This window comes from Leopardus geoffroyi, chromosome A1 (assembly GCF_018350155.1).
Source record: "Leopardus geoffroyi isolate Oge1 chromosome A1, O.geoffroyi_Oge1_pat1.0, whole genome shotgun sequence".
Lineage (NCBI taxonomy): Eukaryota > Metazoa > Chordata > Mammalia > Carnivora > Felidae > Leopardus > Leopardus geoffroyi.
Window position 1 is genome coordinate 181,079,010 of NC_059326.1, and position 17,406 is coordinate 181,096,415.

Sequence of the window (17,406 nt, forward strand, 5' to 3'; positions counted from 1 at the left end):
GCAAAGATTCGTCTGGCATCTTTTAAGTCATTCCCCATTTTTCCTCTCAATTTCTACACAAAAGCAGGACTGGGCCTGCAGGAATCAGCTGGGAACGTAGATGTTGCCGCTTAAGTGAGGGAAAAGTAAACACTTGATCCACAGATGTCTTCAGTGTTGAATAAAATAATTTTTGCCAACTTTTAGTAATAATGACAGCATTCAGAAACAGTTGAGCACGCGTGGTATACATGTGCCATTTCATTTAATGCAAACAACCCTGTTTACCTATACCCTCATTAACTTCTTTAAGCTAGAAAGGGGCAGGCCCAGAATTCAAACCAGTTTCTGACTCCAAATCATGAGCTTCTCAGCCATCAGGTGTCCACAAATTTCCTCAAAGATAACCACACTTCCTCCAAGAAGTCCTCATGTATTATTTAAGCTTTAAAAAAGACGGAGGCCAAGTTAAGGACTGAAACCCTGGTTCATGTTACTTTCTATCTTTGCCATGCTCTTTTACTCTGTTTAGGTGATGGAGAAAACAGTTTCCAGTTTCTCTGGTAGAAAATGGAATTTCAAACAGAGTATGCACATAAGAGGCTGAGATGAGAATCACAGAAAAATGTGCCATCACTGGACTTCCTTCTGGGAGGTGAAAGAAGAATAATAAGATGGTTAGTTTCAATTTGAAAGCATGGAATGTGTCAGGAATGATAACTAGTTATTGCTATTTTTATAATAAATGTCTCCCTCAGAGTCACAACCAGACATCGAACATTGGATGCTTCCAAGTAGGAATTAGTTTAGCACCCATCCTTGATGTCCCTGTTGAACTTGTCCAAAAAGTTATCAAGAATCATGGCCACTTTGAACGCATTCATACAAATAGTGCTGACAGTTTTCAAGCTAGGACAAATGTCTCAGCTTTGGACTTCCTCTCACACCAGCAAATCGGCTGCCTATAGCAAATCCCATAAATATCTCAGCTGGAAACTTTGTTTAAAGCTATTTAAATGGTCCCTGGAGCTCCCAACTTTGGATACGTATTTGAGTCTGGTATTCAGATATTCACGTTAGAATTGCCAAGCATCTCTGTGGCTCCTATTGTATCATTCAGCTTCAGATTCCTGGTCCATATATTGATTAGATATTGCTTTATGTCGGACATTATGAACTTGTGTGGAGACAACTGCTCTTGATTTAGTATTTCAGACTAGTGATTCAAGTCTGTATTTCTTATGTGTATTTTCTATTGACCGCAATACAACACCAGGTGCAGGTTCCAAAGGGCTTCACTAGAACTTCTCCAGGAGAACCAAGATGGGAATCAAAGGGTGTTGGAAGGTGGAAGACAGCCACAGAGCTCTTTGGAGGCAATTTTGTTTATGGTTTCATGTTATGGTTCATGTGGTTATGGCTTCATGAAAGATGAGCGACTCCTTCCTACCTATTACAAATGCATAAAAATTGTGACTACGGGCAGAAAACAAAAAGCTCCCCTTCAGGTAGCAGCACAACTAAGTTGTGTGTTGTGGTCTATAGTCTGTTGCTTTTGGCACTGACTACTTAGTGGCTCTGATGCACAACCGTCTCCAGAGATTGAAAAAAGTGTAAAGAACATAAAATCTTGATGGTGTCAATAAGAAATCAGACACATACCTCAATAGGAAAATGGACAAAGTAGAGGTGAACATGAACTTCCCAGATACACACCCATGCACATATTTGTAACTAGATGAAAAGATGTTTGACCTCACTATTAATCAAATAAATACAACTTTAGAAAATGATGGGATGGATTTTTTTTTTTTTTTATTAAATTAGCAACTGGACCAGGATTTTTAGTAAGTGTAATATCTAATGCTGGAAAAGTCTAGGAAATTCAGCACTCTCATGTAGTGACAGGAGAGTATATGCTGAAATACACCTTTTTTTGAAGAGCGATCCAACCATATGTTCACAACCTTGAATCACTCAACTTACAGGGCATTTTCCTGAGGTCATTATCAGAGATGGGTGTGAAATGGGCAAGGTACTCACTCTATCTCTTTTTCTTTACTGTAAAAACCAAGAAACTCAACATCCATCAGGGGTGGAAAGCTTAAGTAACCAGTAGTGAATCATACATTCAACCACATATAGTCCTTCAAATAGAATTTCAGAAGAATACTAAGGCATGTGAGAAAATATAAATGCCATTATACATATATATATGCACTTCCACAAAAAACACTGTAAGTTATTACTAGGATTATAGTTTTCTTCATGTTTTTCTCTTAATTCCTTTCTGAACTTACCCAACTTAAAAAAGTGAACACAGAGTACTTTGTAGTGTGTATAATTATACATATATTAAGATACATACATACTTAGATATCTATATCTATTTCTATATCTTTACTGGGAATCTTGCCCTTTTCTGATGTCACTAAGTTAATTACACCCACCCACAAATCCTATAGGAAATGGACATGGTAAGGCATGTTCTGTTTTATCAGAACGTTCGCACTTATCACAGTGCAATAGATAAGGTGTTCTGACAAAAGTCCTGGTTAAGATTGCTTAAAGTGTGGCACTCTTCCTTTTTTGGTGAGGCAACTTCAAAACAGAGTGGGCAAACTCAATAATACAGAAGTCTGAAAGTGTGTCAGCCCACAGCTGGGTGGGGCCTGAAAAAGATGTCACATTTGTCACAGTAGCTGCCACCTCATTTGGAAAGCCCACAAAATCCTAACAGTGTCCTCAAGTAGTCTTAGATGTTTCCACTGTGTCTACAGGGTAAGGGGCTGGTCTGAAACCCTTTGGTGAAAGGGATTGTTTGTTAACTCCAATAGACAATTATGAAGGGCAATTAAAAATTCAAATTATGTTAATAGGCCAGAGAAAAATGACTGTTTGCAGAAATCAGTGGCAATTACCAGACATAATGGTTCTCAATTAGGCTGGAGGGGATTTTCAGTCATTCATAATTCACTATCTTAAATGTATCATAAAAAAGTAATTGTTACTTGTTAATAAAACTTACTTAAAAACAACGTAACTATCTTGTGTAGAAAGTAACTCTTCTCTCTCTCCCTCCTCAGTTGTTTTAAAAGGTATAGTCCCAATTTGAAAATGTGGTGCAGGCTGGTTTGAAACAAAATCAAACAATGCAAATGGGTTTAAAATAAAAAAGCTGTTTCTAGCCCTCTACTTTGAGCTTCCCAGGGGTAACCATTGTTTTATCAATTCAGGGAGTATTCTTTCTCCCAACCACCTCCCTGCTCCCATTAAAAAGGGGGGAGGGGGTGGGGAGACTGTCCAAGGAATATGTCATATTGATATTTTTAGTCAATTAAAGGTGAAAACATAAAAACATTATCTTGCTGCTTCTGTCGTGTTTGTTTTTCTCCCAAGGTTTTTGATTTTTTTATTTTTATATTCATATGCAGCTTCCATTACCCCTAGGAATACAGTCAGCATTCACGCATGTCCTTACAATTCTATTCTGAGGCAATGCAGTGTGCTGTATAAATTGCACTGTTCATGGGATGTGATTCAAGGACTCTGACCAGTTGGTTCTAAGCTTTATTTCTGGTGCTTCAGAGAGAACTAAAGAGGGCTACAAGAAGCAAGAAACAAGGAGAAAGGAGTCAGGGAAGGACTCTTAAATAACCCAAGGATTCAAGGCATGGCTTTTTCTCTTGCTGGGTACCAGCAGAGAATGCCTGTTTTGTCTACTCTTATGGATCACGCTGAAAAAATGACAATTGCATCCTCAATTTTCTTGCCCAACCAGGAAAACTTAATACAACCTTAAGATCTAAATTGTAGTTCTGCATCCAACAGAAAGAAGGAAGCAAAGATAAGAATGAGCTCTTTCGGTCCCCATGCAATCATAGTCTCACTGTGCTGAGACACAGTTCAGCAATATTTCCAGAAACTTCTCTAAAAGGAAGCTCTAGGTACTCTGACCCAGGACCTTTAGAGACATGGCCTTATTTAATTTTCATCATTATCCTATGAAGGGGGCATTTTTATAACCCAGTCTTACAGCTGAGGGCACTGAGGGCTCAGAGGGCACTGAGTAACTGGCAGTACTAGCATTTGAACCCAGATATTTCTTGATCTGAAGCCTACATGCATTACCCTCCAACATATGGCTTCTTGGCTGAAATGGTACAGACATACACAACTGTGGGATGTCACAGTTTATGACTGCTAAGCTATGACTGTGCTATATTTTTCTTTCTTTCAGGGAAATGATGCTACCCACTACACTGACCAGTGAACATCTTAGGGATATTTAAGACCACAGAATCAGCTTCACATACATAAATGATCCCAATTTTGAACATTTTTTCAGAAAGTATTTGGAGCAATGGCAACTGCATGAGCTTACTTTGAAAATAGCTACCAGTACAGAAACAAAGTATCTATAACCTGTCCCTTCTTGGTCTTGGGTCTTACAAGTGGGTGAACCCTTAGTGGGAGCAGAAGAATCTCCACAAAGAGTCCTTCCAACATACATTTTGTAACAAGATCTACACATGGTTGGCTTCTGGCTGTCATTCACATCATAGTGTCATTCACTTCTCGGGTGTTTGCCCTTCCAACACCTCTAGAGTGGTAGACAGAAAACACTTGGTACTCTCTCTCACATACCCTATTTCATGTTTTTTCAAATACTGCTCACACTGGTACATTTTTGCTAATTTACCTATTCATATCTGCCTCTGCTTCTGGGGACATCAGCTCCATGAAAGCAAGGTCCTTGTCTGATGTGTTTACCACTGCATCCCTATCCCTAACTCAGCGCCTAGCATATAAATATTTGTTCACTAATGAAGACATGTTTATACAAGTAAGTATTTGTTGTCATCAACGGTCAGGTATGGGCTGCTAGGAATGGACTTTCATCTGCAAGAATCCTAGGAAATAAGAGCAATCAGGTCCTAAGAAAATTTTACCTGGGGTTGGTGACAGTCATGGATACTGAACAACTGACATAATGACAAGGATTTAGAAAGGAGAAACCACAAGGTCTCTTTGCCCTCCCCCTTACTGAGGATGACTAGAGACCTCGGTATCTGAAAGCTGCAAAAATGAAGGGTCAACATTTCTTCAGTCGGTGCTAGACTGCTGGCCCACGTGGATGGTATGTTTTCAGTGAGATGGCAGCTCTATTCTCTGAAGTAGAACACTCTTCTCTTCACTAGCAATGTTTCCCACTGTCAACTCAAGGCTGCTGATTAGGTAAAGACTATGATAATATTTGGGTCAACCAATCAATAGGAAGAGATGAGCTTTGAAAGAGAACTTTGGAAATGCTACTGTGACTTTCTTTACTAGAATTTGTTTCTGGATGGGATCTGATAGCAAACACTCCATTCTTCTGGACTCATCTAGTTAACCTTTTGTGTGTGTTTCTGCATTCTTTTTGATTAACAAGAGGGACAAAGTTGTCACTATTGAAAGATATACATCTGGCTGAGTCTAAAGTCCTTTGACCAAAATATTCTATCATTTGTTTGAATTGTTTTTACTTTCCTTCTACAAATGCTTTGCACCTGATTTATAAGGTAAAAGCGATTGATTCTATTTTTATATTTTTAAAAAAGTTTCAATGATATTTGCAGATTAAGATAAAACAAATTGTTTAAATGTATTAGAAAGTAATAAATGCTTAATGAACTTTTCAAATAAAGATGTGTGCAAAGAGGGGAGAAGTCTTCTCTCTCATTCTCCACCCTCATGCTTCACCTATTCCTCCTGGTAAACCCACTCTCTAGATGGAACTATTCTGAATGGTTTCTTATGTGTCCAGTGGTACATCAGTAGAAGCGTAACAATGGTTATCCAGAAACAAAAAGCTCTGGTTTGCAGCACTTGCTGATTTCTGTGGAGAAACTATTCTCCCCATCTACAAATTCAAGCTAAGGATATGATGGAATTGGGCAAAGGTATTGTACAATTGGTTCTATAAGACCACACGACTTGTCTGTACCACACCACCATGTGTTCCCTTCAGATTATCTGTTTCTCTTCCTCTCTTCCTCCCTTTTTCTTCCTTCCTTCCTATTTGCTCTTTCCTTCCTTCCTTCTGTCCTTACATCTATACATGTACATAAACAGACATGTGAATCTGTATCGTACATGAACATTGTGCATTTTGTTCTGCAACTTTCACTTTTTCATGTGGTATATGGTAGCTCTGCATTTTGAAAATTTCTTGATGCTCCTTGCGACTGGAAACCCTGTGCTAGCTCAAGAGCAAAGCCGAGCATCATTTGATCTACGCAGACCAGCCTGTGAGCATGCGTGTGTGCCCACACACTCACTCTAGTCTATCTATTGTAAAAGGGGGTAATTCATCATCGGGCAGCGGGTCCTGCTCAGATGGTTTATTGTCCTGACCTCATTAAAAGCATGGAATCCACGCAGTGCCGTAAATCTATGCCTCTAAATACTTTCCTCTTTAAATTTTTAATACTGCACACATGAAGGGAAAGGTTAAAGCCAATTAAAAGAGATACAAATACCATTATTACAGCCCTGACAAACAGTTAGTTATTGGATTTGGTCGTTTCAGTTTAGAAAGCCATTATTTGTGTTCCTGAATGAATTAGTAATCAAGCTGTTTATTGACTTGTCTCATCTCCGAGATGCTAAATATTTTTTTTTGGTCCATTCTCTCTCTCAATTGGCATCATTCCTACACACATAAAAATTACAGACAACTTAAGGTCTAAGTGCAAACAATAACCGCACAGCTGCATGTAGAAATTCACATATGGACAGAGCCATCATTTGCACTGTGGTCCAGAAAGGAGAGGCACTTGATTCATTCTTATGCAGCAAATAGTTGTTATTGTCGTTGCTGTTGTTCACCCTCCCATTAAAGCTATTATAGGATACTGACAAATACTAAAAGCATTTAGAGCTGAAAGAACGCTGGGAAAATTGCCGTAAAAGGATTGACAAATGATGATCTTTCTGTCCGCAAGGTTCTTATTTCCTGTGCAAAATGGACCAAGAAAATAAAGAAAAAGACAGAATCATTAATGTAGGAACTTGGTCTTGTTTTCTGACATGAATTCCTGTTTTCCATTGCATTTAGCCAGAAACGTGACTCTGTTTATGACGAGGCTGTAACATTGTCACTGTTTTAGGCTTTCCTGAGTGCCTCCTTCTCTCCTGACCCTCTCTTCACTGCTCTGGGAACATAATTTAGGTTCTCTGGGATCTGAGATCACCTAAGGGTATTTAAGAGCAGATCTGAATTTTGACCACCTTGTTAATATAATTGTCCAGCCACAGGTCCAGGATATCTTGTGAGTAACAATGCTGACCACAGTGCAAGATGGGCTTCAGAATAAAGGCACACCCACAGACCCACAGCCTCACATCCAAAAGAACTTATAAGATTCTTAATTCTAGAAGTCGCCTATCATTTTTCTTAGTATCCTGCCTATAAAAAGTCAAAGTCAGACTTTGAAAAAAAAAAAAAAAAAAAAAGAGGAAAGCTTATAGAACGTTACAGAGCTCAAATTTCAAAGGAGATATCAAAACACACATGTTCATAAGGAAAATCACAACACACACACACACACACACACACACAGAGAGAGAGAGAGAGAGAGAGAGAGAGAGAGAGATAGAAGTGAAACATATTCCAATTAAGAGGATGTAAACCTAAAACTGAAAGGAGGTTTTTTTCTATAGTCTTTCTTCTGGAAGGGCTAGAAGAGTGTGCTCAAAGTGTGTCCCCTGGACTGGCAGCATGACCACTGTCTGAAAACCTGTTAGAAATGCAAACTGGGGGACCCACCCCAGACACACTAAATTAGAAATTTGGGTTAGGGCCCAACAATGTGTTTGAACAAGCCCTCTGGAGGATTCTGACACCCAGTGAAGTTTGAGAATCTTTGTTCTGCAGAATATACTTTTTTTTTAAGTTTATTTTTTGGGAGAGGAGGGGCAGAAAGAGGGAGAGAGAGAGAGAGAGAGAGAGTGCCAAGTAGGCTTTGAGTTGTCAGCACAGAGCCTGACCTGGGGCTCAATCTCACCAACTTTGAGATCATCACCTGAGCCTAAACCAAGAGTCTGAGGCTTAACCGACGGAGCCACCCAGGCGCCCCTACAGAATACACTGTCCATACTTAGCTGGTTCCCAAAGTTTGTCCTTGCAGTTAGCCATAATCTTTTAAACATGAGCTGACCACTCTCTCCTTTGTTTGCATACCATGCACCACAACACTCACCCTGATTTGTTCACATATCCTGCTCTCCTACTAGACTGTAAGCTACTTGAGGCTAGAGGCTTTATCTGATTCACTTTTTTATTCTCAGTGTCCAGCCAGGGGCTTGGGCCAAAGCAGGTACTTAGGAAATTAATTATAAGATAAAAAGACTAGAAAAGCACAATGAAGAAGAAACACTTAGAGGTGTATAAATCCATTAAAGTTCTTAACTCTAACTCAGTATGCCTTTCCTTTAAAAAACAAAGGAAAAAATGGTCAAAGGATCATTCTCAAGCTTCTTAAAAAAAAATTAATGGTTATTTATTTGTGAAAGAGAGGCAGAGGGTGAGTGGGGGAGGGGCAGAGACAGAGGGAGACACAGAATCCAAAGCAAGCTCCAGGCTTCCAGATGTTAGCACAGAGCCCGACGCGGGGCTCGAACTAGTGAATTGTGGTATCATGACCTGAGCTGAAGTTGGACACATAATTGATGGTAACACCCAGGCGCCCTCATTCTTAAGCAACTTGTAATCGGTTCACTATTCACTCTCTTGGGGAAAGCACGAAATACCTGAACACACCTCACACTAATCGCCTCTTATAAAGTGTGCTAACAATCCAGTTGGTTCTGAATATTCCTATAAGGGTTTCACGTTCAGACAGGACCCATCTGCCCATTTGACAACAGACATTCTCAAACTGAAAATAAACAGAATACAGGCTATAATAAAAACCACAAGAACAGCCCAATGGGTTAAGGATGTCAAACTCCTTGGAATTTCCTCACCATGTAGGAGGAAAGAGGGCAGTTCTTGGAAAGAGGAGATATCCTGAAACCATTCCAATAAGATCTCCACAAGGAGTTCAAAGACCTACAGGTGGAGTCCCTAGCCCTTTGTAGCTATGAGTGACACTCTGAAGATGTCTTGCTTACCCTTTATTTTCTACTATGAGACTTATCATGTCTTTACATCTAAGCTGTGAAGGTCTACTGTATGCAAACTTGCTCTACCTGCCTTTGTGTCACTCTGATATCAGATCAGCTAGGTTCTAATCCAGGCTCTAATACTTTCTGGTTTCTTAACTTTTCTAAGCCTCAGTATCCTCACTATAAAATGGGAATAGTTGTAATAACGGAGGATTAAGTAAAAACTATTTACACACACACACACACACACACACACACACACACACACACACACGCACAAAGGTAGCCAGGTGTCTGATATAGTAAGAACTTACTACTACGACTACAATTAACTAATATCATATGTTACCAGGGCTTCTTAAACTAGAATCCATGGGCCTATAGAGATTTATGAAATGGACAAACTAATGTCCATAAACTCCCTGAAATAATCTGTAAAATGTTTCACGTTTGTATATATTCTTTTTCTCTGGGCATACAGTCCAAAACTTTAATCAGATTCTCAATGTGGCCCATGGCTCATAAGTGGTAAAGAACCATGGTGTTGGGGATTTTAGTAGTCAGAGCGTGTCCTCAGCAAGCTGGCAAACCAGGAAAATAAGGCAGTTTCTCTAAGGCTCATGTCTCACTCTGAGCATGATGTGTAGTTCTGGGATCTCCATTTTTAATTCCACACGACGTATGTTTGTTTATTTTCCTTCTTCCACCTCAAAACAGGAAATAGTATTTCAAATGCATTCCACCACAAGGATACTCAGACAGTTAATTTCCACCTCGAACACCCCCAAGATTTAAAAAAGTAAGAGAGCTTCAATCTACTGCTCCCAACCTGCCAAGCACAATGTTCTTAGCAGCAGCAAAAATCAGTCTGAAAAAGCTCCTCTGTTTTTGATGGCTTTCTTTTGATGCTGTCAGCCTGGGTGACTGAATGAGCAAGGCAGAGGGGCAGAAACAACACTGGACCATGTGCTGAGAGCACTCAGGCATGCTCTTGAACACTGTCTTAACCAGCTCCCCTACTTTGACCAAGTGGCTTCTACTCCAAGGTTCTTGGAGTCTTTACTTGTCTGGTATGAGTTACACTAGATCTTAATTTCCCAACATTTTATGTACAAGGACCCAGATTTAATATAGAAATTATTATGCTATGATGCCATTTTTTAAATCAATTGACTTAAAAAATACACAAAAGAGTTAGCCCCACTCTTTGAAAATTAAAAAAAAAGAAGATATTTTTCATCTGTCTATCCAGAGAGATGAAAAATGTAATTTGTTCTGGCTACAGACAGTCAATGGTGAGCATAGGAGTTCAAGGACCCATTAAACAAGTATTTATTCAGTATTTATTAAATGTCAGTTACTTTAATATGGCTGAGGGTAGAGCATCAAACAAAAGCCGTTGCTGCCTTCATGGACATGACAGCAGTGACAGAGAAGGGAAACGACAACTAAAAATACATAGACGTATAATTGTTTCAAATTGTGCTAATACACAAAGGGTTACCTGGACAATGAAAGAGAAAAAAGGATGTGGGGAAGATTTTAGATAAAGGTGTCAGGGCCAGCAACTTAGCTGAGATCTGAGAGATGGTGGTAGCTGACCCTTCAAGAGGCAGAACTTTGTGGTGAAGAGAGGATCACCTCAGATCAGCAAGGCCTAGGGCAAGGCACTTAATCTCTCTCTGACTCATTTCCCCATTGGTAAAATGGGCATGATAATGGGACCTAGTCCATTAGGTTGCTACAAGGATTAAATTAGCTAATAATTAAAATTTGTTTAGGACAAAACCAGGCAATGTACCAATGGGTTGTTGCAAAATAAATATCATGGACAGGTAAAAGCATGTGCTAAGACCCTGAGGTGGAAAAGAGCTGGGTAGGGTGTGGCCCTTGGGTGGAGCATCAGTGAGAAGGTGGAGAAGCAGCAGGGAAGCGGGAAGTTGAATCCCAAGTTCAATGGGAAGAGAGTAGAGAGTTTTGTCATGTTCCCAGGGAAAACCTGAAGTTCATTCTTCAAAGTTAAAAAATTATTGTGTCTGATTAACTTTTTGTATAGCAGATGATTCTATAATAGAGCTCCTCAAAGGGAACAGTTTCTTTAGGTAAGAAGTTTTAAATAAAGAACCCCTGTTTCATTCATGCTCATTAAACTATTTTCCCCCCACCTAGATCCCTGTAATAATAAATATAATTTAATGACTTAGGTTCCTTGAGCTGCAGGTGTTGGAATATTGTATTTATTAACATATTTTAAGCCCTTTAAAAAGACTGCATTAATTCCTATGATAATTTAGTACCCATAATACATTCTCTGTTCTGAATAGATGTTAATCACCACAGAATGACTGATGTGACCATGTATGAGCTAAGCCATGCTCTAACTAGTAGCTAGGCACTTTTAAATTCAATATTGTTACCAAAACTGTTGATTAAAATTTAGTTGCAATAATTGTGGAGGACTCAAACCAAGGCCAAACAATTGGATTCTCTGGCACTGAAGACGAATGAGATATTTCTGTTTGTGTTTCTAGTAATACTGCCCTTGGAAAAAAAAAGTTTGGCTAATTCCAGTTACTCTGAACCACTGGGGTTTGTTAGCACTCTGATTAAAAGATCAGTAGAACGGTACTTCAGAGAAACATACACTAACCCCAAAACCAGCCTCGAGGCAGAGAGCAGGAATGCCCCCTTCTGGGTTGAGGATGGAAGGGGAGGGTCAATAATTGTGTGCCAATTTCCCCCTGGTGGGGTGAGGCATGCTTTGGCCTCTGCCACAACCCTGGTACCCCAACAACCCCAACTGAAATTATTTTGGAAACAGAAGGAAAAACCCTATCATGAAATTTGGACCAAGGAAATGAAATGGCCAAGTTGAAAACAAAGGAAAGAACAAATTGCATGTGCCAGGTTCTAAGATAAGGACTCTCCCATGTATTATGTAACCACATAACCACCCTGTCAGGGAGGTACTACGGTGATTTCTCATTTACCTGGAGTTCAGAGAACCTAAGTAACTCACTCAGAGTCACACAGCTAGTAAGTGTCAGGGTGCCCAAGTCTGTGCTCTTACCTTTTGGCCACAGTGCCTCTATAATTGATCAATCAGTAATTCAATTAATCATCCATGTAAGGAAGGACATTGAGAAGAATAATGAAATACATCATACAGTATTAGGTGTCAGAAACACTCTTATTTAAAACAAAAACCTAACAACTTTTCCCTTCTGGCTTGAAGGTTGGTGATGGGAAATAGTATTACTTGTATCTGTAGGGAAATCAATCTCTATATGATTGTCTTCCTTCAGCAGAGTGTGTTGGGACAGAATGAAAGAATATATTGGCTTCTGTCCACCAGCGTGCTCACAAAGGCACTGGCTTTGGGGGCAGAGGTGGAGAGGGCTGAACTGCTCTGCATAAATACAATGAGAGAAACACTTGAATTTCTGGCTGGTTTGGAAGAGAAAGATTCAGCAGGGAACTTGGCAGGGATCTGGGGCCCCAAGTGGATAGATCTTTACTGACTTTGCTTCCTTGAACAGCAGAGACTGTGTAAGAAATAAAGAGACCATCAGATATTTCAAGTTCTTTTTACTGCTGGCATATGAAACTTTTCCTTTTTCTCCAACATTCAGGGGAGTCTGCTTGACGTAGAGCTTTTGGGTGGGTGATTTCATTTGCTAGTTTGTGATTTGTTGTCTTCACATCCTGAGGGAAAGGGGCTGAGCCCCTGCAACTTGATCCGTGTGGAGAGAAAGGAACAGCACTAGGTTTGCTGCACTGTTAGACCATCAGACCGGAGAGCTCTGGGGCAGCCTCACGAAGTAAAGGTGAGCCTCAGCACAGGAGCCCCCCAGACACACAGAAGTTGTGGCTGGTTTGTGGAACAGGGGTTTAAGTAGATATCTTGGCCACAATTTTTTTCTTTGTCCACATTAACATTATTCCCACAGGGGTCCCTGGGTGGCTCAGTCGCTTGAGCACCGACTCTTCCTTTCAGCTCAAGTCATGATCTCCCAGTTTCATGAGTCCGAGCCCTGCATCTGGCTCTGCACTGGCTGCCTAGAGCCTGTTTGGGATTCCCTCTCTCCCCCACTCTCTCTCTGCTCCTCCCCTGCTCACACTGTCTCTATCTCTCTCAAGATAAATAAATAAACAGAAAAATTAAAAAAAAATATTCCCACAGAGTTGAGAAATATTAGCATCTTCAGACAGATAAGTTAGGGCAGTGAGCTCAGTCACTTCAGCAAATGGAAAATGCCTGGCAGTCTTACTCAAAAGCGGTGAGACAGCCAGGGCCCAATCCCAGGGTTACCACTGCCTGCCTGGAGCTTAACTCACAAGGAAATGCTGACAATTCAGGAGGGCAGAGCCCGCAGGAAGGGGTGGATCCCTCTGACAAATCTTTCCTGGGAGGTGTTGCCCACAGACTGCTCTGGTGTAGCAGCAGCCCTTCCTGACCTAGGACTAGGTGAGAGGTGTGTGGTGGCAGAGCAAAGAAGGTCTAAAAGGTTATTGCCAGGCTCCCTTCCACCATCCCAAGTCAACACTAAGTGGAGTCTGTGTTCTCCAAAGGTATGCCTGTGGAACTCCGTAGGGCTTTCAAAGAGAAGGGGAAACATATCTGCTGTTACTATAGGGTAGACCGTTAAGTGACTGGTGAGGAAATTAAAAAATTAAGAGCAAGGAAAAAAGACCCCCAAATCATGTACTGCATTGGCTACGCAAAAAGGCATTCATTAGCTGTGACAGACTAATTGTGTGTGTCTTTACTGAGTCAGTGTTTCAACCTGCATTTCTGCTTCTACCTCCAGAAGCTGTGACTATATGAAAGAATCCAAACACACCCACCATTGTATAAACACACACACACACACACACACACACACACACACACACACACACATCCAGATGTAAACAAATATATGTATTTAATACCTCTTCCCAAAAGCAGATTTTCAAGTGAGGGTACTTGAAAATTGGAAAATTTGGGGGAAATTTTCTCTCCAAAGACAGTCCATGCTTATGTAAAAGCTCCTCCAAAATCTTTTCTGATTTGAAGCAAGATAGCCGGAGGATGAAATCTCTTTACAGGGACCTGCTATCCATTTGCAAAGGTTGCAAGCTAGCAGCCCCCAGGCTCCACCTGGGACCTTCACATTTAATTGTTTGGTCCACACAGTGGCAGCCAGCACAATGTTTTCTCTAAGTCGAATTAGACATGGAAATTGGAGCTCTCACATAAACCCATGCACTGTTTTTTTGTTGTTGTTGTGTTTTTTTTTTTTTTTTTTTTTTTTTTTTTCCCCGATGCCTGACCCTTGCCATCCATTTAGCCATGAATTGCCTGGCTGCCTTAGACTTCTGATAGGGTGGTGCAGATTGAAAGTATGGAAAGCCATTCACTGTGGAGGCTGTGTTAATCATTCTACTACAATCCTTTGCCTTCCTTGTGAACTAGCCTTCCTGGACTCAGCACCTCAAGTTCCCTGATCTGTCAACCATTTTTCTGGGTCCAGAAGGCTCTGTGCTCTGTCTTCCAGGGGAAACTTCCAGGTTCCTCTTTTGACCAAAAGCCTCAATAAAGCCTTTCCTGACCTGCTGTCTGAGACTAGCTGCCCATTCCTCAGCACCCACCTGGTACCTGCAGCCATGGAAAGGTTTTCCTTCCTCAGTCCCCACAGCACCCAAGACTATGCTTTACACATTTTTGTTAGCAGAAGTTCCCCATTAGACAGGGCTCCTTCAAGATGAGAACCATGTCTCATTTGCTTTTTCTTCCAGGGCCTGTCAGAGTGCCAGACACATAGAGGGGGTGCTCCAGAGAAGCCTTTTGAAATTAAGAGAGTTGATTGTCAACCTCCATCATTTCCGAGCCACCCACAGGTCAGGTTGGTGGTTAGAGAGGGGTCACAGAGACAGCAGGGTGATTCTCCACCCCCCACCTCCACCAAAGAAAATAGGACTCTCTAGAAGTCCAGGCCACTCTTTTGCACCCCCCCCCCCATTCCAGAATGCAACCTATAGGAGAGTTAAAAAATATCCAACTAAATAAAGTATCAGCTGCTACTTAGGATTGAGTTAAAACAATTTTTTTTAAAGGTTAAAAAAGCTACTTGCTCTTCAGGTCAGTAACTGTCATAACGATTTTTCTCTTGCCATATGCTCCTCTGAATTGCATTAATATGACATCTCTCTCTCTGAAGCATCTGGTCTCAGCCACTTCAAGGCACACGAGGAAGCTGCACATTCAGACTGAGTATATAATAACACAGAGAGGTATTTGCACGTCTGCCATCACAAAATACTATGTTGTGTTTCATACAGCATTCCAGAGATGGTGCAGGAGATAGTTCAAATGAATCGAGGCCGAATCTGGGGAACTTTTGTTTGCCTGTGTATTTTGTGTGTGTGTCTATAAATGCATGTGTCCACATATGTATACGTTTAATGAATTGGCAATCACCTGCATTGCTCAAACATAATTTCTTATTTCCTGTCAAAAAGATCTGAACATTTTAAGCATCAGATGAAAAAAGAGTCCCACCAATCTGCCAAATATGGACAGAGAGGTCGGGCATATCTATATTTCAGCACTGTGAAATACAAAAAGGGAAAATTTTCCATTGCAAGCCAAAAGCAAAGCAGCACTATTGCACAACATCCAACCACATTTTCCAGTCTAAGAAGAAAACCTGGCGAGCGATGCAGGCTTCTCCTCCTCAGTGGTAATGATCTTTGTCACACTGATAGATTTACTTAAAATTTTCCAAATATCTCACCCCACTTTCTTAAATAGTTCATTAAAAAATCCAAATGGGTTTAATCAAGTTGACCACACAACACATGGTTCCAACATCCGTTCTTTTCTTGTCCTGAAGATCCTGGTGCTTATTTTGTCAGAAGCACAAAAAGTAGAAATGCAATTCCTTTTGTGCTGATGCTAAATGTTAATAGATTTGCCTAAATGCCTGCTAATAGTCCCCCTAAAATTAGCTAGACTAGTAGTGCATGCCTAATGTGCTGTTGTTTTTGTTGTCTTACTTGCTTTTTGCTTCCCCTGCTTTTATCAGAGGGAAAAAAGACCCCTAGAAAAAAGTCTACATCCTCGGTTGTGAAACATTTCCAGTGTCATATGTGAATTCTGCAGAAAGAACATATATTCTGAAACTATCCCACACTTCTGACATTCTGTCATGAAGGTGACAAATCCTAGTGCTCTAATGTTTCATTAAATTAAACATGAAATGTTTAATGTTTTGTTAAATTAAACATGAAGCCGTGACTTTGCACCCGAGAACCACAGCCTTCTATCAATTCCTCATATTCCTCCAGGTCACTTCTTAGGTTATAAAAACTGAGTTTTGTTTATTAGAAGCATTTTATCTCTCTCTCAGCTAAAATGTACTTTCTTCTAATGCACTTATAAATAAAAACTAACAGGCAACCCGTTTTGGGGGGGGCACTTAAATTATTTCTAAACTCAGTCCTACAGAAAACAGCTGGCAGACGACCCTGTAGCTAATTGTCTATTATAACTTTTTTCAAGCATTTGCAACCATGACTGAGAAGCTTCCAGAGAGCAGAGGTTTAGCATTTTCAATTGGGTCTCAAGCCCATTTCACAGATGGGCATGCTATTGCCCGAAGAATGAAAGGATTGCTAGACAACTGTTGATATAGATCCTTGGACTAAAGAAATCTCAATCCCTTTTCCTTATCTGTGACAACAGAAACTGACCAGGAAAACAAGGCAAAACAATTCTGGTCTGGGAGAGTATTTGCATAAACAGAGAGAAGGATGCTGGGCTCTAGTGACTGCTGAATACAGGTTTTGATGAAACCCTTCAAAGCAGCAGGTAAACAAAACCTGGGCACTGTAGGGAGATGATGAAATGGAGTGTAGACAAACAGTAAAATGAAATAAAATAAAATAAAGTGCTTCTTTTTCACCAGTCCAGCCAGATAGTTAAAAGTTCTAGAGTTCTTAGTATCACATCCAGAGGATCATACGACAGACAGAATTTCCAAGTGTAATTTTATAAAAGGCATTAAGATGATACTTTTTTTTTTTTTCAACGTTTATTTTATTTTTGGGACAGAGAGAGACAGAGCATGAACGGGGGAGGGGCAGAGAGAGAGGGAGACACAGAATCGGAAACAGGCTCCAGGCTCTGAGCCATCAGCCCACAGCCTGATGCGGGGCTCGAACTCACGGACCGCGAGATCGTGACCTGGCTGAAGTCGGACGCTTAACCGACTGCGCCACCCAGGCGCC

The 17,406-nt window shown here is 40.6% G+C and overlaps 1 protein-coding gene across 21 annotated transcripts in view; it reads right to left on the bottom strand.

Moving 5' to 3' along the window:
- The window catches only part of TENM2 (teneurin transmembrane protein 2), a 1,977,527-nt gene that overhangs the window by 411,257 nt on the left and 1,548,864 nt on the right, over positions 1 to 17,406 (bottom strand). The gene's annotated exons all lie outside the window — the stretch shown is intronic.